General features: G+C 47.4%; 1 pseudogene; it reads left to right on the top strand.

Moving 5' to 3' along the window:
- Positions 1-21,556: 21,556 nt before the first annotated feature.
- On the top strand, positions 21,557-22,553 carry LOC146810687 (WD repeat-containing protein 5 pseudogene; annotated as a pseudogene).
- The last annotated feature ends 5,020 nt before the right edge of the window (positions 22,554-27,573 follow it).

Consider the following 27,573-nt stretch of genomic DNA (forward strand, 5'->3'; position numbering starts at 1 on the left):
GGGAACAGTGCTAGCAGCTTTGCTGCAAGCATGCATGCTAAGATTAGACCGCCGAGAGATCCCTGTGGGGATGATTCGTTGTGCGATATAAATGCTAAAATAAATAAAAATATGTTAATCGTAGATAGTGGTCGGTTGGAATCACATAACTTAGGTGGCTTGCCAGGCTTCAGGATTGTGATTATTAGAGCCTCACAAAGAGAGGTGGGTAATTGGCATGATTGTCTAGCCTGCTCAATCCAGAAGAACAGCGTATTTGTTTTAAAATTGGGCAGTAATTTATTTATTTATTTATTTAAAACATTTGTAGAGCACGGCTGTCACCTGGCAGGTATCCTGGCGCTGGTAGCTTACTCCTGGGATTTTAGTCGGGGGGTGACTAGGGGCGGACGAGGTTTGAGGAGTGGGGGAAGAGCCATGTTTTGATTCGCTTCCTGAAGGGTAGGAGGTGAGGGATTTGGCGGATATTGGCAGGCAGACTATTCCAAAGCTTGGCCGCAGCTACTCTGAAGGATCTTCCCCCAATTCTGGCCTTCTTGCATCTGGGTACTTTCACAAGGCATGCGGTTACGGACCTAAGTGTTCTGGTGGGGATGTACCACGAGAACAGACGTTGAAGAGGTATAGGTCCTGTACCGTGTAATGCCTTGAAGACCAAGCAAAGGGCTTTGAAGGCAATGCGTTGCTTCAAGGGAAGCCAGTGCAACTCGGCCAAGGCAGCGGTGGCCGAGGATCTCCTGGTCCATCCAAGAGCCAGTTTGGCTGCTGCCGACTGAACTCGTTGGAGTCTGTCTAACAGTGTCGCAGGGGATTCAAGCAGGAGGGCATTACAATAGTCAAGGCGACTGAGAATCGTGCACCTGACTATCGATGCTCGGGCTGATGGTGGTAGTAGAGGCAGGATTTTGTGCAGTGAGCGCATAAGGGCTGAGCAGGTGACGACTGTTCTTGAAACCTGCGTTTCCATGCTCAGTTGGTGATTTAGCATGACGCCAAAATTGCGAACGCTGGTAGCAGGTAGCGGGTTGTTTAAGATTTTCTGGGGGCCAAAACTCGGCAGGCAGAGGGCGGGGTATGCGGCTTGTGGGACAGAACAGAACCTCGGTTTTCGAGGAGTTGAACTGGAGGGAGTTCCGATGTAACCAGCCTGCGGTGTCTCTTAGGCAGTTGTGGAAGGCTTCTAAAGAGATGGAATCTTCGCCATCCCAAGAGAAAAGGAGCTGGGTATCGTCCGCATAGTTTACTGTAGTCATATTGTGGGATTTAATTAAAGTGACCAGTGGTTTCAAGTAAACATTAAAAAGGATCGGGCTGATAGAGGAGCCCTGGGGAACACCGTGAGGGACAGGGGAGAAGATAGATTGAAAAGGGGGAGGGATACAGCCTGTTTTCTGTCACTGAGATAGGAATGAAACCAGAGCAGGGCCGTACCATCGACCCCTGCCTCTCTCAGCCTCTCAAGCAGGGTCGCGTGGTTGACAGTATCGAATGCGGCAGACAGGTCTAATAAGATCAAGGCCACGGCTTGGCCCCTGTCTGCACGCATTCGAAGCTCTTCCATGGCGGTAAGCACTGCAGTTTCTGTGCCATGGGCTGGGCGAAAGCCAAATTGGAATTCGTCCAGAACGTGATGCTGCTCAAGGTGGGTTGAGAGGCAGTTGCTGACCCAACGTTCAAGCACCTTTGCCGGAAATGGCAGAAGAGATATGGGGCGGAAATTGGAAAGGCATTCTGGGTTCAGCGTAGGTTTCTTCAATAGCGGGGTGATGAGCGCTTGCTTCCAGGGGATGGGGACGAGACCACAGCCGAGAGATTGATTGCAAATCATCCGAAGGGTGTGGAATAACTCGTGCCCGCATGCTTTCCAGATTTTTGGGGGCAGAGGGTCAAGGGGAGATCCCGAGGTAATGCCCCGTGCCAGTTTAGTTTCTCAAATTCTGCTTGAGAAATCAGGGGGAAGGCCAGGAGACTATTCATAGGAGGGCACGCTGACCTCGGAGGATCAGGGTTGGTGGAGCCAGCTCCGGGGGGGATTGAGTGGTTATGTGAGGGGGGCGTTGCCAGATTGTTGATGATGGTCTCAATTTTATCCGTAAAAAACAGAGCGAGATTGTCACAGAGGGTCTGAGATGGTGGGACAGAGTTCTTGACGCAGTCAGGGTGTATAATATTATCCAGGATTTGAAATATACTTTTTGGGCTATTAGCAGCGTTGGCTATAGTGCTGCAGTAGTAATTCGATTTACTCTCTGCGATGGCAGATTTGTAATCACGGAGTGAATTTTTCCAGAGGGCTTTATTATTGTCACAGTATCCGTGTCTCCACTTTCTCTCGGCCTGTTTACAGGCTGATTCGAGGGTTTTGAGGGAGTCATTGTACCAGGGAGCAGGTGCTCTACCTTTGGGTTTGCAGTGTTTTGATGGGGCAACCGAGTCCGTGATAGAAGTAATTCTCGAGCTGAGGGATCTGTAGTTGTTTTCCACCGAGCTGGTAGGAGAGAAACTATCCTGCACTTCGAAGACTTTGGTGGTGGTGCTGCGTTTTTCTAAAGCTTTCCAATTACGGTAAGGGAATTGTGGTGGAGAACTATTCTTAGGCTTTCTTATTATGGCATTGGTGATGTATAATTTAATGAGCGAGTGGTCCGTCCAGCTCATAGGCAGAATGTCGCCTACTTGAGTTAGATCAGGACTCGAGAAAATGAGGTCAAGACGATTGCCTGCGGAGTGGGTGGGGTCCTTTATCAGTTGGTGAAGCCCTACGCTGGCACAAGACAGCAAAAGGTTGTTTAGTCCTGTATCTAGGCTGCCATTGGGCCAGAGATTGAAGTCTCCTAGAATAATAAGTTTGTTATGGGAGGTTGCCATGTTTGTGATGAGCGTGAGAAGAGCTTGCTGTTGCGGGAGGGAAAATGCCCCTGGTGGTCGGTAACAGATGATCACCGTAAAGGTGACTCCTGGGTGGCAGTTTATGGCCAGACCAAAGAGCTCAGTTCCAGGTACTGGATCAATGTCGATGGTGTTTATTTGCCAAGAGGCTCGGAAGATGATACCAACTCCGCCGCCGCGGCCTTTGGGTCTGGGGAGATGTAGAATGTTGAAGTTTAGCGGACAGGCAGATGCTAAATCGATCTCACAGTTGGCATGTGTCCAGGTCTCAGTTAGAAAAAGGACATCTAAATGGTGAGAGTCTATAAGGAGATTGATTTCAGTGGCATGCTTAGGTAGGGATCTGACATTCAAAAGACCTCCTACGATTAAGCCCTTGTGGGTGAGGTCAGTTAAGGGAGAAGCAGTCTCTTCAAAGGTGAGCTTACCTTCGTGCGCATACCCTCGTAGATTGAGCAGTGCATCCCGGGTGAAGCAGGTGGATTGAGGGCTAGATTGGGCAGAGTTGGTGGCGCTAGGCGCGTCCTCGTCGCGGACGAGCGCAGACGAGCTTGCCTTAAGCGCGCCTTCGGCGCGCAATCGGCGTGCCCGCTGCGCTCGTCCGCTGCGCTTCCGGTATTGACACATGGGTTATAGTGGTAGCGAGTGACGTGGGAGGGAGCGTGGCCAGCAAGAGATGGGCGTTGCTATCGTCTCCCTCGGCAAGCAATGGCGCCAAGAAACGAGTGAATTCCGTTTCCCAACAGCTGAAATGCAGCTGCTTTGGGAGTCAAGGTGAGTGACAGAGCAAGATCAATTGTGCAAAATAAGCAAGTATTAAAAGCAAATACACAACAAACAGTTTTTAAAAGATCGGCAGTAACACCTCCCGGCTTTTCGCCTCAGGAGTAAGCAATGGAGCAGCGCTAGAGTTCAGCGCGCCCTCTTTATCTCTGTGGAGGGGGCGTGGCCAGCAAGAGATGGGCGTGGCTATCGTCTCCCTCGGCGAGCAATGGCGCCAAGAAACGAGTGAATTCCGTTTCCCAACAGCTGAAATTCAGCTGCTTTGGGAGTCAAGGTGAGTGACAGAGCAAGATCAATTGTGCAAAATAAGCAAGTATTAAAAGCAAATACACAAAAACAGTTTTAAAAGATCGGCAGTAACACCTCCCGGCTTTTCGCCTCAGGAGTAAGCAATGGAGCAGCGCTAGAGTTCAGCGCGCCCTCTTTATCTCTGTGGAGGGGGCGTGGCCAGCAAGAGATGGGCGTGGCTATCGTCTCCCTCGGCGAGCAATGGCGCCAAGAAACGAGTGAATTCCGTTTCCCAACAGCTGAAATTCAGCTGCTTTGGGAGTCAAGGTGAGTGACAGAGCAAGATCAATTGTGCAAAATAAGCAAGTATTAAAAGCAAATACACAAAAACAGTTTTAAAAGATCGGCAGTAACACCTCCCGGCTTTTCGCCTCAGGAGTAAGCAATGGAGCAGCGCTAGAGTTCAGCGCGCCCTCTTTATCTCTGTGGAGGGGGCGTGGCCAGCAAGAGATGGGCGTGGCTATCGTCTCCCTCGGCGAGCAATGGCGCCAAGAAACGAGTGAATTCCGTTTCCCAACAGCTGAAATTCAGCTGCTTTGGGAGTCAAGGTGAGTGACAGAGCAAGATCAATTGTGCAAAATAAGCAAGTATTAAAAGCAAATACACAACAAACAGTTTTTAAAAGATCGGCAGTAACACCTCCCGGCTTTTCGCCTCAGGAGTAAGCAATGGAGCAGCGCTAGAGTTCAGCGCGCCCTCTTTATCTCTGTGGAGGGGGCGTGGCCAGCAAGAGATGGGCGTGGCTATCGTCTCCCTCGGCGAGCAATGGCGCCAAGAAACGAGTGAATTCCGTTTCCCAACAGCTGAAATTCAGCTGCTTTGGGAGTCAAGGTGAGTGACAGAGCAAGATCAATTGTGCAAAATAAGCAAGTATTAAAAGCAAATACACAACAAACAGTTTTTAAAAGATCGGCAGTAACACCTCCCGGCTTTTCGCCTCAGGAGTAAGCAATGGAGCAGCACTAGAGTTCAGCGCGCCCTCTTTATCTCTGTGGAGGGGGCGTGGCCAGCAAGAGATGGGCGTGGCTATCGTCTCCCTCGGCGAGCAATGGCGCCAAGAAACAAGTGAATTCCGTTTCCCAACAGCTGAAATTCAGCTGCTTTGGGAGTCAAGGTGAGTGACAGAGCAAGATCAATTGTGCAAAATAAGCAAGTATTAAAAGCAAATACACAACAAACAGTTTTAAAAGATCGGCAGTAACACCTCCCGGCTTTTTGCCTCAGGCCATCTAATCCAGGAGCTTTGTCTCAGGCTATACCAGGGATGGCCAGAGTGACATCTTCCTCTGTAAACAGTTCTTCCAAGTACTGCCTATGTCCACTATCCAGCTACAGCAATTGAATGGAGTCTATGTAGGCATTACGCCCTGGGTGTTTGCTAGTAGCCCGGTGGCAGTGGGCTGGCTGGTATAACGCTTGGATAACTGGTCGCGATTTCCCTGCTCTCCGCCTCCGCTGATTACTAGCGCAGGCGATGTTTACTAGTACTGTATTTTTACTGCTATTAACTCGTTTTTAAAGTTTGTGCAGGTTTCTCACCTTATTGGGGTTTCAGAGTTGGGTTGCCAGGGCGGGTTGGCGCATTTGCGGGCTCTTAGCAGCAGCGGGCGCCATCTTTGATCGGGCTGCCTTCCTTCCCAGCCCTGCCCCTCCTCCACCGCCCCGCCCCTACTTAAGAGCTTGGACCTGTTCTCCTTTCGTGTTTGCTAGTAGCCCGGTGGCAGTGGGCTGGCTGGTATAACGCTTGGATAACTGGTCGCGATTTCCCTGCTGTCCGCTTCCGCTGATTACTAGCGCAGGCGATGTTTACTAGTACTGTATTTTTACTGCTATTAACTCGTTTTTAAAGTTTGTGCAGGTTTCTCACCTTATTGGGGTTTCAGAGTTGGGTTGCCAGGGCGGGTTGGCGCATTTGCGGGCTCTTAGCAGCAGCGGGCGCCATCTTTGATCGGGCTGCCTTCCTTCCCAGCCCTGCCCCTCCTCCACCGCCCCGCCCCTACTTAAGAGCTTGGACCTGTTCTCCTTTCGTGTTTGCTAGTAGCCCGGTGGCAGTGGGCTGGCTGGTATAACGCTTGGATAACTGGTCGCGATTTCCCTGCTCTCCGCCTCCGCTGATTACTAGCGCAGGCGATGTTTACTAGTACTGTATTTTTACTGCTATTAACTCGTTTTTAAAGTTTGTGCAGGTTTCTCACCTTATTGGGGTTTCAGAGTTGGGTTGCCAGGGCGGGTTGGCGCATTTGCGGGCTCTTAGCAGCAGCGGGCGCCATCTTTGATCGGGCTGCCTTCCTTCCCAGCCCTGCCCCTCCTCCACCGCCCCGCCCCTACTTAAGAGCTTGGACCTGTTCTCCTTTCGTGTTTGCTAGTAGCCCGGTGGCAGTGGGCTGGCTGGTATAACGCTTGGATAACTGGTCGCGATTTCCCTGCTCTCCGCCTCCGCTGATTACTAGCGCAGGCGATGTTTACTAGTACTGTATTTTTACTGCTATTAACTCGTTTTTAAAGTTTGTGCAGGTTTCTCACCTTATTGGGGTTTCAGAGTTGGGTTGTCAGGGCGGTATGGCGCATTTGCGGGCTCTTAGCAGCAGCGGGCACCATCTTTGATCGGGCTGCCTTCCTTCCCAGCCCTGCCCCTCCTCCACCGCCCCGCCCCTACTTAAGAGCTTGGACCTGTTCTCCTTTCGTGTTTGCTAGTAGCCCGGTGGCAGTGGGCTGGCTGGTATAACGCTTGGATAACTGGTCGCGATTTCCCTGCTCTCCGCCTCCGCTGATTACTAGCGCAGGTGATGTTTACTAGTACTGTATTTTTACTGCTATTAACTCGTTTTTAAAGTTTGTGCAGGTTTCTCACCTTATTGGGGTTTCAGAGTTGGGTTGCCAGGGCGGGTTGGCGCATTTGCGGGCTCTTAGCAGCAGCGGGCGCCATCTTTGATCGGGCTGCCTTCCTTCCCAGCCCTGCCCCTTCTCCACCGCCCCGCCCCTACTTAATCGTGCAGCATGTGTCAGCGCAGCGGACGAGCGCAGCGGGCACGACGTAGGCGCGCCGGAGTTGCGCCAGAGTTAAGCCCGTCTGCGCCCGTCCGTGGCCGACCGGGGCTGGGGGCACGAGAGGCTGCCCGTTTACTTACGTATTCGCCGGCACTACTCCTCTCCTATTGGGTCCCTGGAGTGGTTGACCCTCTGATCAGTACCCACCTGAGACAGCTTGATTTATACTCCCCCCCTCCTCACTGTCCTCCCATCATCGGTTCACACTTAGTTCCTTCACCCAAAACACCATCCTCTATTCTTTTGCCCCCATCAGCTCCCCCAGCGCCAACTTGCAACACCTCAGCAATACTCCTAAACACTAGGTCCGCGGTTAGTCATCAATACGAGCTATTTGACTATATTGACACTCATAACCCAGACCTTATATTTTAAACTGAGACCTGGTTCAAGGCTGACTCCCTACCCAACGTATTAGCCGCGCTGCCCCCATCATACTCTGCCATTCGAGCAGACCGGCCTGAGGGCAAACGGGGTGGTGGAGTGGCCTTAATAGCCCGGACCAACTTCAGCTTCCAGATTCTCCCTTCCTTACCCCTTCCTGAGGTAGATTACCTTGTAGCTCGTTCAACCTTCCATCAGGTACCACTCACTGTTGTCTTAATTTACCGTCCTCCCCAGCCTACCCCATCCTTCCTCCCTAGCATTCAGGCTCTCTTAGCCACCCTGGTGGTTAACAACTCATCGGTACTAGTTCTATGGGACCTAAACTTTTGGCCCAGTGAACCTGCTGAGAGCCCTCAATCCAAAGAATTTACAGACTTTATGATCTCTTTAAATTTCTTACTGCTCACTCATGGCTCTACCCATACACACGGTCACATGTTGGATCAAATCTGGGCATTAAACATTCCATCTACATCCCCCATTATTTCCCCGTGCTCTTGGTCCTACCATTCTATCATTTCCTTTTCCCTTGCACTGACCGCGCTGGTCAAACCTCCACTTCCCAAAAACACTTGGGTCAGGAAATGGGGAAAAACGGACATGCCCTCCTTTTGTTCAACCCTGGCCAAAACCGCTCCCGACCTTACAGACCTCACTGCTACCTCTCAACTGGTCGCCATTGACAACTGGCTGACTTTGGCGGGCGATGAATTCGCCCCCCTGAGGCGACTCACTGTTAAGCGGGCCCATGCAGCCAATCGATGATTTACTTCAGAACTAAAAGAACAGAAATTAGCAGCCAGAAGAGCCGAACGAGCCTGGAGGAAAAACTATAGTCCAGAGCTAAAGACAATGTATTTGTCTGTTCTAAAAACTTATAAAAAGGGCATTCTTGCGGCTAAAACTGAATTCTACACCAGCAGGATTATGGCAGCTGAGTCTCGCTCAAAGGAAATTTTGACCACGGTCCATGAACTAGCACTATCCAGTAGAACCACGGCTACCATTCCCCCCTCTCAGTCCCTCTGTAACTCGCTCAATGAGTTTTTTATTGACAAAGTAGCCAAAATTAAACTTAACATTCCCCCACCTCCCCTCACATTTGTCAATCCCTCCCCTCTGCCCACTGTCCCTAAACTCAATCTCATTCCACTACTAACTGAGGACACATTCTTCCCATTACTTCACCGAGTTAAATCTGGTTCTCCCTTAGATTTCGCCCCAGCCCATATCCTTAGGGAAATTTATTTAACCTCCCCCACTCCCCCTCTGACCCTCCTTAATGACTCGTTAAGGAAAGGAAATGTCCCTGGCATACACAAATCAGCGGTTGTAATACCTATTATTAAAAAATCTGACGCTGATCCTTCCTCCCCCTCCAATTATCGTCCCATATCCCTACTGCCTTACCTAGCAAAAATTCTGGAAACTCATGTCACAACTACCCTAAGTACTCATGTAGAAATCAATCACTGTCTTTCTTCTCGTCAAGCCGGTTTTCGCCCATTGCACTCCACCGAGAAAGTGGTGATCTCGGTTATGGATGCGCTACGTGAAGGCATTGACACCAACCTCCCACAAGCCTTGATTTTATTAGACCTGTCCGCCGCCTTTGATATGGTGGACCATTCCATTCTCCTCAATCGTGTCAGGGCGGCGGGCATAGAAGGCCTAGCCTTCTCGTGGATTGAGTCCTTCCTCACAGGGAGGGCCCAAGCTGTCCATCTGGCCAACTTCTCCGCGGACTTTCGTAAGGTGGAATGCGGGGTTCCTCAAGGCTCATCACTTTCCCCCCTTTTATTTAATTTATACATCTACCCCCTCATTTTTTCATTCCAGCAGATGGAGGTCACGGTGTTTAATTACGCCGATGATCGCCAGTTAATCTTTAATCTTTCTAATTCCCCTTCATCTGCCTCCAATGTTCAGACAGTAATGACATTCATTCAGGACTGGATGAACTGCAACCACCTCAAACTCAATCCGGACAAGACTGAGTTAGTCCTGACCGGAGGTGGTTGCAGTCCATGGACCTCCTCCCACTGGCCCCTGTCACTTGGTGTTCCCCCTCTTCCCGTCCCTAAGGTCAAAACTCTCGGGATTCTTCTTAACTCACAACTCTCTATCCACTCACAAGTTGGTTCAGTGGTTTCTGCTTGGTTTTTTTCACTAAGACTAATTAGGAAAGTATCCCGCTTTTTCTCCCTTTCTGCCTTAAAAATTATCGTGCTGGCCATGGTACTGTCGCGAGTTGACTATGGTAATATCATCTACAATGGAGCTCCTGCCTACGCGTTCTATCGCTTGCAGCTCATTCAGAATCAAGCGGCTCGTTTGATTTATGGCTTACCCAAACACCATCGTGCCACTCCTCAAAGCTTTGCATTGGCTCCCGGTGAAGGAGCGTGCTCTTTTTAAACTCGGTTGCCTCACCTTTCAGGCCAGATCGGGTACTGCCCCCGAGTTTATATGCGCTGCCATAAAACCGTACCTCCCAGGTCGCGAACTCCGCTCTACCCACATGGCTCTCCTGACCACTCCTCGCTTCAAGAAACAGAAATCTGGCGGAGCGAAATTTGCTGTTCTCGCCCCGCTCTTCTGGAACTCTCTTCCTGCCGCTCTCCGTACTTCTCCTTCATATATACAATTTCGGAAAGATCTTAAACCCCTGTTATTTGAGCAAGCCTACACTGTCTAGCCTTCTACTGCCGACTGCTACTGCATCACTTAAAGCGCCATGAAACCGCATGGTATAAGTGCGCTCAATAAATGTTTTTAAATTCAAATTCAAATTTAAGCCTGTCAGGCGGATTATCGCCAGTGGAAGCGTAAAGAGCGTTATGATAGTGAAGCATTACTTGGGCGACGTTCGCTGAGGCAGAGCAAGGTTCCCAATTTGATTTTAATAGTTCAATTATACAGGCATTTTTCCAGTTCTTTTTTAGCAGGGCTGCTAGAGTCTTACCCACTCTGTCTCCCTCACCATATCGGTGTCCTGTTGCCTCCTAATGTAGGAGTCCAGTTTCACTTTAGGGGGTGTCCTCGTATTTGGACATTTTGTCCCATATCTGGGCGAGACATCGGTATCTGACTCCTCAAAGTATTGAAGCTTCAGATCGCAAATCTTGCGCTATAGTGTCTTCAGCCATCTGCACAGGTCTTGAAGTACACCAGAGTGTTTTGATATGCAGATACCCATGTTGTAAACATTGAATGCCTCTCAGAGGAGGCCAGGTGAGTTCACTGATCCAACATTGTGATCAAAATATTTGACTATGGCACCACGTGTCTCGGCCCTGAAGGCGGAGATCCTCTAGAACGTGCACAGGCAACCTCCAAGTCAAGGCCTGGCTGGGTGCGCCCTGCAGGGTCAGCAAGAGGGCCTCTGATGTCACAAAGCGTGCACAGCAAGTGGTCTTCATCCTTAATATAACTGGAGAGGTTTGGAGTAATCAACCAGTAGTCAATGCGTGACCATGCTCCGCAGGAGGTAGTCACACAGGTGACATCGATGACAAGGGGGTGACGGACGTGCAGATGACTACTAGCACTTGATCAGTGAAGAAGGTTAGCAAAACTGCTGCTTTGCTGGGGTGCAGCCTAACAGTAGACAGTGATTTGTTCAGATGTGGGTCCAGTACCAAATTAAAGTCCCCTTCCCAGATCACTGTGGTAGTGCCCAGGGCCATGATCTGGCCCCACAGTGAAAAATTCAGGAGAGTCCATGTTCAGGCCATAGGCATATGCTTAATAACCATCAGAGCCCCATGATTAAGGACGTATCGTCGATCAGTTTTGCATATCACTTTTAGCATCAGCCATTGAGTTCCTCTGTGCATGAGAATCGTTGTGCCTCACACACAGGCTGATAAGGTGGACACATAGGACTCAACTATCCAACCATCTGTCAGTCCTCATGAGGTGGAGCTCTTGCAGCATCACAGCATTCGCAGCATGCCTGCGGAGACATGCAAAGGTTTGCTGCACCTCATAGGAGGCATTCATGCCACATATATTCCAGGAGATAAAAGGGATATCCCTCACGATGGGTGTCCGAGTGTCAGGATCTGAGCAGTTGGCCGAGTAAGACCTCCTGGCAAGTGCATAGGGCCTAAGCTATGTAAGCGAGCAAGCACCAGGATAAGGATTGTATAGTGCAGACAAATGTAGTATTTGGGAAGTAGTATACAACAACCAAACCCCCATCCATGCAGTAATCGGTTTTACCTTGTGGAAGACACGAAGGTGCGCTGGATACTGAAAGGCAGAGATGAGGTTCATCTGTGTTAACAGCCGTTCGGCAGACAAGCACTCCCTGTGAGCTGTTTGAACCATCAAGGTAAACTCCGGGTAGAATTATAGTGTATTGCCTAGGTAGTTTGTCTCACATTTCTGTCAAGCTAGCCGGAGGACCGTGTCTTGATCTCTGTAATGTAGAAACTGAGCAATAATGGGATGGGCTGGTGTGCTAGGTGGGGGGTCTAGGTCCCAGGACTCTGTGGGCATGCTCTACTGAAAAAAGGGGAGTTAGGCGGTCCCCGAAGAGGGAACGCAGTAAGGTCTCCACATAATCTTTAATGGTAGACATAGCAGTGAACTTGAATAGACTCAATACTTGGATGTTGTTTCTCCTTGAACGCGCCTCATTCTTGGCTTTTTTTAGGGCAAGAACCTTTTCCATCTGGAAGAGCCTCTCAGTATTCACCATCGCTGCTCCAGGTGGCCTACAGGTCTCACAGCAAAGGTTTTTGTTGCACAATAAATGGTCCATTTCAGCTGTGTGAGGGGACCCAATAGCCTGTGACTCCAGCCTAGCTGGTCCTCACGCCTGTCAGCATGCAGACACTCAGAACCATACTCCCTTCATCACCAACAAGGATCAATAAACACTGCTAGATTAATATCAGGGACTCATTTCATGTCATTTGACTGCCGAGCAGTGGAGGGGTTAGATAAAGACACTGCCGGCCTCATACAGGGCCCGATTCACAAAGCGCCTCCGCAGTCATGGCAAATTTCCACGGTGAGAACTGCAGTGCAGAGATTCTGTCACGAGTGTGGAGGCTTTTTATGAATCTGGCCCACAGCGAGTAGAGGTGTGAAAATGTCTTTTCAGTGCTGGGCCCTAGCTATACTGCTCCTATTCACTCCCCGTCCTCCCCCTACTCAATCTGCTCACATTATTGTGTGTCCATAGCTGACCCAGGCCAGCCCCATACGCTAATAATGGGCTGGCTCAGCATGGGACTGGTGAGGACATTGCCAGCGCTAGCAAGAAGTTGAGGGGACAAGATTCTGTTTGCCCCTGGTGCAGGCTTCCAGAGAGCACGCTTAGGCCCCAGAGAGCCACTGGTGAAGCCAGGCATTGCAGCTCATCCTGAAACCACTCCGAGCTCGCACCCCACCCCAGGTGGCGATCCACGTTACCTGGAGGGGCACGATCCCACTCTCCTCTCCTCCTTCAGCGGCATGGGCCTTGATCCAGAACTCCGTTGATGGGCACGGCGAGCTCAGGCCGGCGGCTCAGCTCCTCCGGAGCTGCCTTGCCGGGCCGCTACGGTTTAACTCTGAGGCCCCGATGACCTGGCCCTCCTTCCGGCGGTCTCAGTGGACACTTAGACCCGCACTCAGCACTGTGGAGACTTACATCAAATTCAATGCACACACTACCCAGGCACTCCTCACTAGCACCTCTGGTTGCACCTCGACACGCACTCCGCGCGTCCGAGACTCACCTCTTCTCCCAGTGCACACGATGACCAGGTGCTCTTCACCAACGCCTCGGCTTGCACCTCGACACGCACTCCGCACGTCCGAGACTCACCTCTTCTCCCGGTGCACACGATGACCAGGTGCTCTTCACCAACGCCTCGGCTTGCACCACGACATGCACCCTGCGCGTCCGAGACTCACTTCTTCTCCCGGTGCGCACGATGACCAGGCGCTCTTCACCAGCGCATCGGCTGCACCACGACACGTACTCCGCGCGTCCGAGTCTCACTTCTTCCCCGGTGCACACAGCGACCAGTTGCTCTTCACCAACGCCTCGGCTACAACACAACACGCACTCTGCGTGTCCGAGACTCAGTTTACTCCGGTGTGTCCATGATCACAAGGCACAACTTCAGAGGGTCTCAAGCTGACAAGCACGCGCACACCGCATTGCTTGCGACTTCTCTGAAAATGTTCCTGTGTTTCCAAACAGGGAGCCAGCTCACCTCGGGCCCTTGGGGTCCAGGACACAGCACAAAGCACAGTACTGTTCAAGAAGGGGGGGACACCACCCACTGCAATGTCACTTCAGTCTCTTCCTTAGTAACAGCTACAAACTGCAGGCCAGCCTCAGATCACAAAGCAAGGGCCAGTCCTATCCAGCAGTCTCTTCAGCAACTTCTTCCTTGGCAGAGGTTCTTCTTGACCACAAAATAGGTCAAAGCTTTTGCAGACTCGACCTGTCCATTTTGCCATTCAAACCTACATCAAATTCTAGGGGTTTCAGTTATCTTAGTTATAACCCTTCATGTCTTTGAAGTTCTTGGTGCTCAGGGATCCCTGACCCCTGCCTAAATCAGTTCTGGGTGTCTCCGTCCCAGTGCCACCTTTCTCTCTTTGATAATGGGGGTCTGGATCCTTAATCACTCAGCTGGAGATGAGTCAATTGTTTTATAGCACCAGCCCAGGCCTTTTCACCTCCCGGGCTTCTCCTACCCCTGCTCTCCAGATGCAGGGCAGCCAGGCTCAACCCCACCCTGGGTCAAGACCTCTCCCAGCTCTTCTCACTTCACAGATCCAGACAGTGAATCCACATTCACTAGAGACACACAGAAATGCTTAAAGCACAAAACTCAGCCACTTTCTAAAAGAGTGGTTTCTGAACACACATTGACAAAACCACTTTCATATAAAGATGTGTTATGACACTGTGAGTTCATACATACAAAACTTCACCTTTCCATTTTAAATGTATGAGAAACTAGGCTAACAACCACAACATCCAGCCTCCCCCATTCTGTCCTATGGGCAGGATGGCCTTTCAGCAGTGAAAAACGAAATGGAGTGTTTTTCACTGTCAGGACATAACACACACCTTTAGTATATGTCCTGCCTTTTATCTACACTGCACCAGGGGTTACCCGGGACCTACCATAGGCGTACCTCCCGTGTGTGCAAAAGGGAAGGTACTGCCTGACAAGTGGTTGCACTTGTCAGGATAACATGCTAACTTAGCAAAATGCATGCAGGCCCTACACTGCAGGCCTCAGTTCCCTTCTCTGTGCACCTTTGCGTTATTAGCCCTGGCACACACAATGCACATCACTAGGGACTTTACTAGTAAGGCAAATATACCAATCATAGGCAACCAACTACCATTATACTTTAAACAGGGAACCCTTGTACTTTGACATTGATCAGCAGTGGCAAAGCACCCAAAGCATCTAAATTGGCTACTCTATGTCAGGAAAATGGTCTAGGGGGAAAGTAAAATGTTTAGGGACCTTTAGCCAAAAAGGCCAAGTCCTCCAACCACCCTCGCAACCACTGAGTACACTACAAAAAGATTCCACACTGTATGTATAAATCTCTGGTCTTTGTATTACACACACATTGAAATCAAAACAAAATACACATTGGATATATGCTTTACAGTTATATGCAATTGTTGATTGATTGATTGATTGATGTACTTATAGAGCGCAGCTATCACCCTACGGGCATCTTGGCGCTTGCATTGGGAACCCGTCCTGGTTTTTCCCTGTAAGATAACCCGTACTGGGCATCCCCAAGGTGAAAGCCAGGCATCCCGCCGCGGGGGGCCGTTGTGGAGATTAAGCAGGCTTGTTGCCCAGAGCTGCATAGTGTGAACTCGTGCTTAGAGTGGGCACCGAAGCGAGAATTATCGAGTCCGTGGACAATTGGGCTCTGGACCCTGCCGCGTCGGGAATCGAACCCAGGTCCCGGGTCTGATCTCTGCTTCAGGGTATGCCTCCTCTAACCAGTGAGCTACACTTCTCTTCCATTAGCAGCAGAGCGGCATGAACATATATGTACTAGTCATAGGTATTCACTTGATCTGTTATTCCCTCAGCCTCATAAACAACATAAACCCATGTGTGTACTGTCATGAGGTGTTCACGATCAAAGCAATCCCTCCTACATCAAAAGTGACAGAAACATACAGAAGGCTGTTCAAAGGTATTCCACTTTCCTGCTATCACATTAGGATAACACACAACATTCCCAATATTGGATACCCTGTACAGTTGTAATGGTCAAGAAATCACAGGTGTTGACTATGCCTCATTACCCAGCCACTCAAACTTACACCGGTCAATGATACACGTTGCACCCACTGACAACACTTTAATTAGATTGTCGAGACCACCTAAAGCAGAAGGAGACAGTTACTTGGTTTCGTCCCTCCACATTAGGCATTCAGGAACCTAGTGGCACCTTCACGAGTGCAAAATCACTATCCCCCCCGTAAGCAAAAGACTGTGACACCGGAAGCTGGCGCACTTCCAAATTTGAGAAATGTTTCCCCTCAGGTGGAGGTGTGAGCTGCAGTTGCTCCAGGCAGCCATCCATGGGTGCATACAAGGTACAGTGAGTCCCCTTGGGTCCAGACACAATATCCTCAACAATAGAATACCCTGTGGCATGGGTCCAGGGAGGCGGCACCCTTAGACAGAGGCCGCGATGTCAGGCACTGTCGTCCTGTCGATCTGGATGTCCGAGACAGTCTATGCTTCTAGCTCGGGTCCTGCGGACTCGGCAAACGTCCCACAACACTCTTCCGACACCACATGCTACAGAGTGTTAGCTGCACTGGTTTCCGGTTGCAAGCACAAATCCCTGGGACTTGGCAAGCTTCCCCAGCACTCCTTGAACTCCTAATGTTCTGGCACCCCAGGTGAGCCACTGATCTTTATGAGCACATTCCTCTGCACAGTGTGATTACAGGGTACGGCAGGAGAGTCCTTGTTCCAACAGACGATCACTCACACCCGTTTCTCCTGCACCCTGTCCATTCCTTATGATCTTGTGGAAATGGAGAGATCCTTTTTGTCTCTGGGATCTCTTGTACAGGAGGCCAGCCAGCACTTGGAGAATAATTAGGGACCCGGGCCACGGCAGTTGGCAATTAGCTGCAGGCCAGCAACATACAGGCAAAACACACCATGTGATAGTCCCCTTCCTGGAGCATGACAAGCCCCAGGCCATCACAAGTCAGCAGATAATGCAGTTGCTGTACCTCCTGCCCCATTGGTTCTTCTTTTCGAAGTCCCAGTGTCAAATCAGCAGAGTATGGTTCCAACACCAAAAGCGCCTCTAATGCCTGAGAGCAGAGCCCCAGTAGTTATGCCCCCAATGGCCTTTGAAGATGAGATCAGTTCAAAAGGCCACCTTTGAAATTCACAGGCCCTCTCAAAATTTGTCCTGTCTGCCATCCTACCATGAGAGGCTTGATCAATATCTTTAGTGGGGCCAGGACCCTATCCCTTGGAATGCAGGTGCCAATTCCACCCCCTAGTATCCGTCCCAGGAAGGCATCCTCAGAGTGAGATGTCTGCAGTTTCCCTTGAGCCCCTAGTTTATGGCCATCTATCAGGAATGCACAGATGTTGCTGTCCCCCCCAGCACCCAGATGTGGATTGGAGACAGGCTGACAGGCACACAGAGCTACAAGCACAGAAATGCCCACTTTCCCAAAGTGACATTTCCACATTAGTAATGTTGAATCCACTCGCACTACCATAGAGGATTTTCCATTACAATCTCATCTATATCAAACACTATACTGCTACTCTTCTGCACATAGGAAATACTGCTCAGTAGTCATTCCACTGATCCCCCATGTTGCTCAATGGGAAAAGCAGGCCCCAGCGTACCGAACACACCATCCGGTGCCAATCACTACTAGTGCATTTAGTGCACATGCACACATTACTTGCCTCTTACTGACAGCTCACCCTGTCTCCAGGGAGTACTCCAATGTAGTGTGAGACATGCAGAACCTTGGCAAGTAGCTTTTTAAATGCCAAGCCGAGCAACAGTAACCTGCACACACAAGCCCCGCCAGAGCAAACTTGTGGCACGTTTGAAGAGCTACCTTCACGGGTGGCACAACCAGTGCTGCAGGCTCATGGAGGAGCATTTGAGTTACATGCCCTAGGTATATGTCTTACCCCTAGACAAGGGACTTACAGCTAACTCAAATCTGCCAATCATGTATACACCAATCACCAGTATATGTATGGCAAGCATGGCACTTTCTACTGAAGGACAGTGTCAAAGCGCTCAAAGTCTAAGGCAAGCACATGGATCAGCGAAAAACCAGGGGGGGACAAAAGCAAAAAGTCAAGGGAAAGCTCCCTAAAAAGAGCCATTCCCAACAGTGCATATCAAGCCAAGATGAATGCAGAGGGTGACAAACCTGGCCATCTATTGGCGTGACTGCTCCAACACAAATCAGACATTGAGCTAGTGACTGCCATCCGTATTTCCCCCGACTCTGTCGCCACTACCCAGAACCCCATACATGAAGAATTCTGCATACACTACCAGGTGTTACACAACCCTCTGCATGCCCAGTGGCAACCTAATATTATGGGATTTCTCTCCACAGTCACACTATCTGTGCTGACAGTGGAACAGAGTGATGACCTGAATAGCCTCATCACAGAGTAAAACATTTGTGGTGCCCTACGCAATTTCCCCAATTGTAAAACTTTGGGCCTGGACGGCCTCCCTATTGACTTTTATAAAACATATGACACCCTATTGGCCCCTAAGATAGTCAAATTATACTCCACCGCCCTCTCCTCCAGGCATCTACCCCTATCCATACAGGAGGCGCTCCGGAACGTGACCCCCTAGAGGTTTCCTCCTAAAAACCACTGTCTATGATGGACAGCGATTACAAGATATTTATAAAATACTGGCAATGTGGTTTCTGGGACATATTACAGTGTTGGTTCACCCCGACCAAAATAGGTTCATATCGCTCAGATCCACGACTCTCAATATCGGCCGATTGCACAGAGTACACGAGGAAGCTCCGTCTCACTGGCCCCACTCTGCTTGTTTGGTCCTTGATCTCAAAAAGTGTTTTATACCCTAAATTGGGAATATATGTTTGTAGTCTTATGAAAGTGGCCATTGGGAGCAGGATGCTATGGATGATTAGATTCCTTTACATGGAGTACATAGCAAGAGTTAAATTAGACCGATAAATTTCAAATCCCTTCCCAATAGGCAGAGGCACACACCAGGGAGTACCTCGGAATTAAGGGTGATCTGGACTAAGTCGTGTCTGTTCCCACTACACCCCGAATGCCCCCCGCATACAATAATTGTTGTACCTCATGATTTTAAATGGGGGCCGTGCATCTTTCGATACTTGGACATCAATATTTATCGTACACCAGTGATCTGATGGATGGCAACCACATGAAGGCGATCTCTTCCCTCGGGCCCGAGATTGCCTTTTGGTGCTCCCTCTCCCTTACAGTGCAGGGCTGTGTTGCCCTTTCCCAAAAAGTAATGTTGCCAAGCCTCTTGTACTATTTCACTGACCTACTGGTCAATATCTCCCGTAGTACATTCCAATCATGAATAATATATAGAGTAGCCTCATATGTAACAAAGAGAGACGTAAAGTAATCCCTAACAAATCTGCAACTCCTGACGAAGGATGGAGGAATAGGAGCCCCAAGATTCGAGCACTATTATCTTGCAATGCAACTTTAGTGTTCAGCTCACTAGCTATATGGCCAAAAACTAACGGAGGTAGGCTCCGAGTCTAAGACAAGAGTTCTGTGCCTCGTGCGAGAACTGTTCCTTCCAGGCTCAACTCTGCCTCTGTCCTTCAATGGCCACCTTCAGGTTCCATATGCAAATCATTGCAGGGTGCTGGGTAATCATCCAATGTACCATTGTACAAATCTGAGACCACCTGCACTCCATGCTTGCCTTCTGAATGACGATTGGCCATGAGGTTGTCGAGCTCTGAGAATCCTTAGGAGTGTAAATCTTTGGTGAATTGTTCCATGATGGCATCCTTATCCCATTTGACAAGTTGACAGAACAAACAGGACTCCCAAAGGGCTAGTTCCTGACATACAGATGTTTCACTGTGGAACTGGAGTGACTGTGGGGCATCAGTTGCAGTCTACTCCCCACCCCCTGACACAAGTAGTCCGCACAGTGGACACTGGGCAGAGACTCATTTCCAGGCTCAGCAAAGCCAACTCCCATGGGGCGCTGGTCCCGCTAGCATTGTTTTGACAAATCTGGAAACACGACATTGTGTGTGCTCTGACCCCTAAAAAATGGAGCAGGGTCCTCATGCATTCAAGGAATGTGTCCTGCAATGCACGATTTCCATACATACAGAATAACATACTGCATAGAGATTGTCTAGCACCAGCTAAATGACATAAAATGTACCCTACAGCATCTGGTGCACCACTACAACAAATTTTATTACATCTGTAAGGAGGGTGTCAACTGTTTTTGATACACCATGTACATTATTATTAATTAAAGCGGCGGACATGGTAACATGGCGAGGATTTAAATGCTTTTTTGATATTTGATAATTCATTTGTATTTTTCTAACATTTGTGTCAATTCCTTGATTGGGGAGTACACTTGTGTCTCAAATATTTAATTTCAATCATTATTTCCACTACATACGCAGTATGTTTTTTAACTATGGGAACTACGTGCGGCTCATAGTTCCACAAGTCTGTCTACCATGTTCACTGGCGTGTGTACTATCCTCTTTTAGGTCTCGCCTAGCGTTGCAGCACGAATGTGCTGTCATCGCTTTGCGAGGCATGCAGTATACACTATAGTGTGGAAGCTTCGTTGAAGCTTCGCCCACTAGCCGGCCCATCTTCTTCATTGGCTTAGGTTATAAATGCTGCCTTCCGATTGGTTTTGAGCTTGTTAGTCCTTCCCCATGACAGCCATGTCAGTCATTTGTGTCCTTCCATGGCTACTGGCCCCTTCACTGCACAGACTACTTTTTTCCAGTCCCTTCCTACCTCCCCCCTCCCTCAGTCCGTGACTACTTGGGTCCCCGCCCCCATCCCGCGCACTCCCAGTCATGCGCATGTCTTCTCGCGCCCGCCCACACTCCATTTCCCGTGTGCCCTTAAGCTACGTTCCTCAGCTTCACTTTTTCCTGTTCTGTGCACGTCTGCTGTCAGCTGCAGATTCAGTTTCTCTACTGATTGGAGTCCGTGTACAAACACACAAAATCCTGTTTAATAATCGATACGAGTATGAGCTGTTAACTCTGTAGCAGCTCGTTAGCCTGCGCGATGGGGTGAAAAGGGGGCGGAGAGTGAAAGCTGTTGTTTATTACAACACGGACTACATTTCCTGTGGGCCCTTTAGCTACATTCCCCGGCTTCACTTCTTCCTGTTGTGTGCCGTGATTTGCTGTCAGCTGCAGCATGGCAGAAATGCAAGAGCAGGTAAAGCTTGTTCTGTACCGGTATGGGGAGAAGAGTTTCTGTGTTACTTAGTTGCTTTGCTGCTTTTGCCTGTATGAGCTGTCTCTCGCACTATTTTTATTTTCATTACCCTAAATTTGTATGTTTATTCGGACGGTCGCTGTACCGTCTTGTAGTGAACGTATTTAATTATTGTATATGAAACCTTGCTACTTCAGTACTGGTGTCTTTTGCACTGCAAACTTCCTTGCACTGTGAGATATCCTAGATGCCCTCGGTCTCGTCTGCACTCGTTGTCGGATCTCAGATATCCCCTCCTGCTTCATGGCCCGCCTTGCTGCGAGCCACCGACGCAAGCGTTCCCGTGCGTGCAGGCCGAACACCGCCCAGCCATAGGCTCTTCACAACCCCCTGTTTAGGCCGTCAAGCAAAGACAGGAGAGCAATTGCACGCTGCCATTACTAATTTTACTTACAGTACCCCCGAAAGAAATCAGCAGCATTAGAGGTGACCAACAATTCCAGGACAACTTCACCAACTGAGAGTGGTACCAAACTGCAGCCCCTGGTTTTTTATACTGTTCCTGTGACACACGGGCCATTTCCGATGACTGGATAGCATATCCGTTTCCCGTATTCCAAGGGTCTCGCTTTGAATACTCTTTCGAACAACATCAAATACTATTTTTTTCAACCATGGCAACAGAAGAGCAGAAACCTGAAATAGAAGCAACAAAAACACAATCGACACCTTCTTCATCCAATCAAAGCAAGCTTGCACCTGTAAAGCTTAATTATGCATTGAAGTTTACACTAGCAGGACACACCAAAACAGTATCCTCTGTCAAATTCAGTTCAAACGGAGAATGGTTAGCAAGTTCATCTGCTGACAAGCTTATCAAAATTTCGGGAGCATTTGATGGGAAATTTAAGACTATATCTGGTCATAAATTGGGAAATCTCTGATGTTGCTTGGTCATCTGATTCCAACCTTCTTTATTCTGCTTCTGATGACAAAACACTAAAGATCTGGGACGTCAGTTTGGGAAAATGCTTAAAGACCCTGAAAGGTCACAGTAACTACGTTTTCTGCTGCAACTTCAACCCCCAGTCTAACCTCATTGTGTCAGGATCGTTTGATGAAAGTGCTAGAATTTGGTATGTGAAGACTGGAAAGTGCCTTAAGACCCTGCCTGCACACTCTGAGCCAGTGTCAGCTGTCCATTTTAATCGTGATAGCTCCTTAATAGTTTCAAGTAGCTATGATGGTCTTTGCTGAATTTGGGACACTGCGTCCGGCCAGTGCTTAAAAACGTTGATTGATGATGACAACCCTCCAGTGTCTTTTGTGAAATTCTCTCCAAACGGCAAATATATTCTAGCAGCAACATTAGACAATAGTTTAAAACTTTGAGACTACAGCAAAGGAAAGTGCCTGAAAACCAACACTTGTCATAAGAACAAAAAATATTGCATATTTGCTAACTTCTCTGTAACTGGCGGCAAGTGAATTGTTTCTGGTTCAGAAGACAACTTGGTTTACATCTGGAACCTCCAGACTAAGGAAATTGTACAGAAGCTACAGGGGCATACAGATGTAATCTCAACTGCATTTTACCCAACAGAAAACATAATTGCATCAGCCGCACTAGAGAACGACAAAACCATCAAGCTGTGGAAAAGTGACTGCTAAAATACTTCACAAACTACTTTTGGAGAACTGCAACTGATGGAAGATAACCTGTTTTGAAGGTTTTTCAGGTGCACTTTTGATCTGAAATTGATCAAATCTTGAGCTTGAGAAGATAAAATAAATATTCGAAGGATGTCTGGGAGAGTCTTTAGAACATCTAAATGGGTGAAGCTCAGACCTGAAGATATGAGCTGCCTTCATTTTCTTCCTCCAAGTCTTCAAACCGTAGAAGTGTTTGAGGAAATGGTGTTATTGTGGGTGCGCTTACTGTACTCTGAATGGAAGCACAACCGGCAGATGAAGTTTCCATGGCTTGCATCAGTTACATTGACAGTCGACCACCCTCTTACCTGTGGTGTAGGTATGAACCCGTTTGTGAGGATGAATCTAAAGTCAACTGTGGAATTAGACATGGACACTCTGAAAAAAGACTGTTTACCATGTTGTGATATCGGAGGAGTCCCAGGAATATCAGGAAATTAGTACTTGTTCAACATAGTTTGATCTTGTAAGAAGATCAATTGAACGCAATGTCCTGGCGGTTTTTACTTTTGCTTCCTTTTTGTGACCAAATAAAACCAATAATGTAATTTCAGTCTTCAATCAGTGCAAAACTGCCTTCCAGTTAAGATCTGCATTTTACCTGTCTGTATATTGCTTACATTTATTGCCGTGTGTGCAAATAGATGCAGTCCTAAAACATTTTACATTAAACAATACCTGCTTTGTTAAAAAAAATATATATATATATCCTAGATAAGCTTCCTATTCTATTAGAGAAGCATCTATCACAATTGCTTGGGTTGGCAGGCCTTGGTAAATGGGAATTCCCTTTAAGAGATTGTGTCTCTTGCACCACCCCTTGAGGAATTGTTTAACTGGAATTGTAAGATTCACATTGTCTTCCAAAATGTCTTTTTATTAGGAGCAGTTGTCCTTCGGGCACTGTTGCACGGCCTCATGTGGAGAAACGCATTGGGGTCTAGGAAGATACATGATGTCTTGGACCCCGGTAGCAATAAAATCTAATGTGCTGCTGGTTGTGGTGTTTGCAGCAACCAGTGACATTTCTGAAAAATGGCTCGTATCCTTTCCTCCAATGTGGCTTGTACAACTAAATGACAAGGAACGAAACATAAGGCTTGAGTGGCCTGGAAGGGGAAGATGTCCTCAGTTTGCTATAATATGCACTTTTACATGCTGAAGCACATTAGCACTTCAATGGCCACGGTTTTTTAGCTAGGACACAAATTGCACATTGAATAACTAGAGTCTTATGTCCTCATGGTGGTCTGTAAGTCCGAGCAGCAAATAACCACACGGAGATGCTGTGACAAACCTCCATGACAGTAGAGTCTGCAGATTCATAAGCAGCGCTGATTGACTGGTTGGAGACTACCTGGCCTTCCCGTACTACCTCAACAAAGTCCTGTCTCCTGTTTTTTGGCATTTCATCGGCAACAGAGCATTAAGCGATTCCCAAACAGCTCTGCCGTATCACCGCAACTAAGTAGATGTGCTAGCTGTTTAAAAAGCTACAGCTGCAGAGTCAAATACCTCATCTATCCTCTTACTTTCTCTCTTCGGTAGCACTGAGGCTTCTGGAGCAAAAGTGTCTCTTTCTTACAGATTAGCCTATTACCCAGTCTGACCTAGGATTTTATCTTAAATAGACTGGATGCTGCTCTGAGGGCCTGTATTTTTAGGTTGAGCTTTTGAGACCTCTTGTATATACTTTAGTATATACTTATTATATACTTATATGTGTATGTACTTTGTGGGCTCTGGAGATCAGACCTAGGACTTGTCTACTTCTGCTTAGGGACTTTTTTTCTGTTCAACTGCCTCTATTTAACTGGAAAGGTCAGTAAAACACCCAAATTGCTTTCTGCTGAGGGACTTACTTTTTTTTATTTTTCTGCAACTGCCTCTATTTTACTTTCTTAATAGAAAGCGCCTAGCAGAGATCAGTAAAATACCAGAATCACTTTAGCATTCTCCAGATTCCAGTCCATAGAAATTGTCTTCCACGAGCCCCTGTAGACAGTATTTTTTTCAAATCTTGTATTTTCAGTGATATGACCACCAAAGGCCCTGATTTTATAATAAAAACAGAGCTTTGGACTATATCATTTCCCGCTGAAAGGCAATATTTCTCTCCATGTGTTCCCATACCTGGTGTGTCACGCAGTTTGGTGCTTACTTTCCCTCCATGTTAAAGAACAGTAGATGTTTCAGCACCCAGGGTAATGTGCTGCATAGCTAAATACATATAAGGTCCCAATGGCGAGACCAATTGCATTGCAAATGCTTGTCTTTATAGGAATTAGGTGTCATGATGGTCTCATGGCTACGAACCTTCCTTAAACGCACATAACTCTAAAGTGTAAAACGTACGTTTCTACAGTAAAAACCCTCCCCTGTTCCGTGCACCTGCACTCCGTGATGTGTAAATGTGCATTTATTGTATTTGATTCATCTGTATGTTTCTTACGTCACCTTATTTATTTATTTATTGTATTTGTAAAGACTGTTTATGCTTATGTCACCTTATTTGTTTATTGTATTTGTAAAAGACACCGTGAGCTTTTGAATTCTGCTTTGCACAAGATCTGACTAAGTATTGTTAGCAGTCTCATCTACAGATGGGCTTTTCACGAAGAAATCAGAGCATCGTCCGCGGGATGCAACGGTGCTGCTCTGAACATCGGAAGGCTTCCTACTGAACCGCGCACCGCCGCAGGACATTGCGGTGCGTCTTAACGTCGGGTGCGGCTTTCTATAAAAGCTGCACCCAAAGTTCTAGAAGGCGCTTTGCCTTCCGCTCTTCCCCTGGGTAGGATTGGGGTTCTGACTCTCTGGAACAACCTACCTGAAATGCGCATGTCGTTAGCAGAATCTGTAGACTTTCATCTTCGGATCCTTCTTCCTCCTGAAACCACCGAGCCTGCAAGAAAAGAGAGAAGGAGATAAGTACATAATTTTCAGGCGCCCTTCGCAAGAAAGGCAAGCATTGACACAATTTTTGGAACTTTTGAACTTTGCATAGAAGGACATTGTTTACAAAGAAATTACACGATTTGGACATTTTAGGACACTGAAGCGAAAACATTTAAGATTACTAATAGGCAACTTATTGTCTGTACTTTTAGGTTTCGTGAATAGCGATGTAAAAAAGAGAAGGCGCACATAAAGTCTAGAATGCACTGTGGTTCTTTTGCATTGTTTGCAATTTTGTTTTACATAGATTTTGAGAATACAGAAGAGAACACGCAAAGACAAGAGAAGTAAGTTCTAGATAAAGGCACAGGTAGAAATTGATGAGTGGGGGAAATCCAAGTAGAAACTAGAATATAACAATCTGTTTATTTCTTTTTAGACTAATAATCTAACTAAAACAGAATAGACGAAATTCCACTTAATCTCCAGAAGACGGACTCCACTCCCAATCAAGAAAAAGAAATACTGGACGTAGAGTTCACAAACGCTGATTGCAGGTATGCCAGTTTAGGTGTCTTGTGACTCAATTAGTTGCTAATACTCTGTAGGAAGAATAAGTGAAAATAAAAAGAAAACTAATAGAGTGTTACTTGTTAATTCACAGGTCAACAGCCAACGCCCATCACGTCCAGCACCAGGTCCTCCTCCCTAATTTCTGATTTATATCTAAATGTAATTAACCTATCTTTGGCTGTAAGTTAGGAATGTGGGAAGTTGGTCCCTTGCGTCCCTGCAAAATACTTCTACGTCGTCACAAGCAGTTCAGGTAAGAGACGACGTAGAGCTCGACATTAGGGCACTTTCACTATGTTGTGGCTTTGACAAAGACTGGGCAGGTCGAAATGCGTCAGCCGTAATAAACTTTCATTGGAACATCCTTTTGGAGTGCGGGCTTTTACTTGTGTTGTTGTGAGTGCGTGCAAAATATTGAGAGGGCCCTGTGCCCTTTACCCTTGCACAGACCCCGCCAGGTGGATGATGTCGGATGAACGGGTGAACTGCCGGACTGCAGTTTAATGTGTGTGTGTGTGTATATATATATATATATATATATATGTATACATTTACATGTTCTATCTTCCTGGATATTTTGGTTCGCCAAATACTCTATGCATGATCTTTTTAAAATATCAGATATCCGTCTTTGCACTTGCAAGTCACATTTCAGCTTTTTACGCTATTATCAGAGAAATGACAGTATTATTGGGTTTTTACGTTTGGACACGTGTTCTCTATTTTCTGGATAGTTTTTCCCAAGTACAATGCAGGTTACTTTAGAGGTGGATTATATACATTATGTATTGATTAGAATACCGCCGTTGGTCACCTGTCTGAATTCAGAACATTTGTTTACATCTTAAATATAATGTTTTGTCTTTCATTGATTTTTTTGCGTATTTTGAACAAGATATCTATATCAGTATTATCATGCTTTCTGACTTTGTTATACTAGATTAATACCATATTATAGTCTGTTTTTCATTTCTTTCACGTTGTTTGTGCTCAGTGTCTCTATTTAATACGTCATCACACGGAGACCCATCATGTGATCAAGCTCCCTGCGTGGAGCGAAACGCGTCATGGAGGACACTGGTCCTGTTATTTTCTTGGTTTAAAACTTTGGGAATTAAACCACCTGCTTCACCCACTCTTCGTGTTATGGGATTCGTTATTTGATTCCTGGAGTCGAGAGGTCCGTGCCTTTATCCCCGCCGAGAAGAGAGCGGATAGGACTGTTTCTATTTATATTTACATATATGTATATTACCTACTGGCAGTCGCCAGTAGGTAGTTATAGTTAGGACCAAGTTTCCATAGGAAGAGCATTTTTTGTTTTGCTTATAACTTTGGCGTCGTTTGATGAATCTTCATGAAATTTTCCAAACTAATTCTTTGTTCATATCAGCTCCTATGTTGAAAGTTATATATATATATTTATATATATATATATATTTACATATATATATATATATATATATATATATATTCACTGAAAAAACCATAGGTTTCACACATGTTA

Source organism: Triturus cristatus, chromosome 7 (genome assembly GCF_964204655.1).
Source record: "Triturus cristatus chromosome 7, aTriCri1.1, whole genome shotgun sequence".
NCBI classification, from domain to species: Eukaryota; Metazoa; Chordata; class Amphibia; order Caudata; family Salamandridae; genus Triturus; species Triturus cristatus.